Raw genomic sequence first — 2,615 nt, 5'->3', positions numbered from 1 at the left:
TCCCTCCCTCCCTCCCTCCCTCCCTTCCTTCCTTCCTTTCTTTTTTTTTCTTTTTAAAATAATTCTGTATGTAAGTCCTTGGTCAGCCCTGTTTGCTGTGGCTGTGTAACAATTTACTCCAAAATGCAAGGCATGAAGTGACAACTCTTTTTTGGGGGAGCTTTCGAGATAGGGTGTTTTTGTGTAGCCCTGGTTGTCCTGGAACTAGCCTTTTAGACCAGATTAGCCTCAAAATTAGAGTTGTGCCTACCCCTGCCTCCCAAGTGCTGGGATTTAAGGCACATGCTACCACCCAGCTGTGAAATGGCAGCTCTTACTTTATTCTTGTTTGGGAGGTCAGGAGGTTTCGAGAGGCATCTCTGTGTCATTTTTGACTGGACTTTTTCAGGGTTGCTATCAGTAGTCTGAAGGTACCATTGGTGGGAAGGCTTCAGGGATTGCGGATGGTCACCTGGGAGTTTAGCTGAGGCTGTTAGCTGGTACATCAACCCAGAACCTTTCCCCTGTGACAATCCAATCCAAAGGCATCTCCTAAGTGAATTACATGGCCCCAAAGAAATAGAGTGTGTGCACAGGAAATTCTCCCTACTTCTTGGTAGGGCAAAGCAAAAAGTATAGAGTGGGAGGTATCATGGAAGTCATTTTTGCGACATACACTTGGCCACTGAAGTAGCAAATCCCCTCTCCAATTCATTCTCTCTTTTTGAGACAGAATCTTTTTCTGTTGCCTAGGCTCTCCTCAAACTCTTGGACTCAAACAGTCCTCCTACCCTGCCTCCTGAGTAGAGTAGCTGGGTACTCAGCTGGGTACAGGTACATGCCATGCCCCTACCTGCACTCTCTTAATAGTATCTTTGAACTGGGGAGGGAAAGATGGTATTAGTTTAAAAGAGCGAGTCACTTTCCTTCTGGCCAGTATCATTTATATTCATTCAAAGAAATATTTTTCTGTCTTGATATCACAAAGACAACTGCTACCTTTGCCACTGGCAAATTCTCAGGGTTTATTTATTTATTTATTTATTTATTTATTTATTTATTTATTTAACATTTAGACCCCAGGCACCTGTATTGATGAAGGAGAGAAGAGTCCAGGTTACCTTCTTTTTGTCCATAATCATCTGTGAAGAGATAATTCTTCCTGCACTGTTTTTCTTTCTGTGGCTGTAAACGAAGCATCTGTTGTGAACAGACTGCTTTTTGGGCTTTGTCTCATTATCCAGTTTTGTGCTGATCTCCCATGTTGAACCTTTCCTATCTGGAAGGATATAATCCTTCTACCTTACTCTTCAAAAGTGACTGCTCTTCCCCACAAGTCACATCTCCATTTACAGTTCAGACTCATTTCTATCAATTCCTAGATACTTTTGATATCCTGGGACTCTGATTTGAGTTTATCACTAATTTGGAAAAGCTTATTTTATTTCAACCAACAAACATTGAATCTTGCTCTAGTTTAAGATTTAAAGCTCTCCCAGCCACTTTTCATAAGTTTCTATGTCAAGCTCTTAAACAGTTAGGCTTGGCCCCAGATGGTTAATATTCTTGTGCAGTTGCAAAGATAACCGTATATAGGCATTTCATTTCCTAATTATTTTCTACTTTTATATAAAAAAAAGCATTTGCTGTTTTTAAAAGTGGTTTTTCTTGCTAAGGATATTTTAGAGCTCTTTAGATAGTTAGACCAGAAATATAGCTTACCAGAAATATGATTTGTAAACATTATCTGCACTTTATCTTGCCAGTCTCTTAAGAGTTTCTGGGGACCCAGAGCCATGGCTCAGTGGTTAAGAGTACTTGCTGCTCTTGCAGAGGACCAGGGTTCAATGCTCAGCGTACACATTAGCTCACAACCACCTCTAATTCCAGTCCCAGGAGATCTGACACCATCTTCTGGCCTCCTCGGCCCTGCATACTGTGATGCATATATATGCATACATACCTAACCAAAACCCTATACATATAAAATGAAAATAAGTAAACATTAAACTTTTTAAATCTTTATTTTTATTTTGCGTAAATGAACGTTTTGCCTCCATGTATGTCTGTGTTCCATCTGCATGAAGTGCAGGGGAGGTTGGGTGTTAGATGCCCTGGGACGAGAGATAAACTGTTGTGAGCCGCCATGTGAGTGCTGGGAACTGAGTTCGGGTCTTCTAGAAGAGCAACCAGTGCTCTTAACCACTGAGAAATCTCTCTCAAATATAAATAATAATTAAAAAAGAATGTAATTTGCATAGAAGAAGGGTTTTTTTGTTTTATTTTGTTGTTTGCTTTTTGGCTTTGATGAAGTTCAATTCATTGATTTGTTATGTTCTGGGCCATAACTTCACATAGGTTTCATTTTCTTGATCCAGAGAGTACCCTTATGCAGAAAGCTGAAATATCTCTAGGCCTTACCTGATTTGCTACCTAACATGTAGAAGGACTTGCTTTTTAGATGCTCATGATGGAAAGGAAAGTATATTCTGGCCAAGGTGAGTATCATCTCACTTTGCTTTAATTTGTACTGACAATATGCTAGTTATTGGGTGAACTCTGCTTTGAGGTGCCTGCTTGATTCTTCCGCCCATTTTCTACTGATTTGTGGCTCTGTTGTGAATCCTCATGCAGTG

This window comes from Grammomys surdaster, unplaced genomic scaffold (assembly GCF_004785775.1).
Source record: "Grammomys surdaster isolate TR1022 unplaced genomic scaffold, NIH_TR_1.0 577, whole genome shotgun sequence".
NCBI classification, from domain to species: Eukaryota; Metazoa; Chordata; class Mammalia; order Rodentia; family Muridae; genus Grammomys; species Grammomys surdaster.
Note: the sequence above shows the minus strand (reverse complement) of the source record.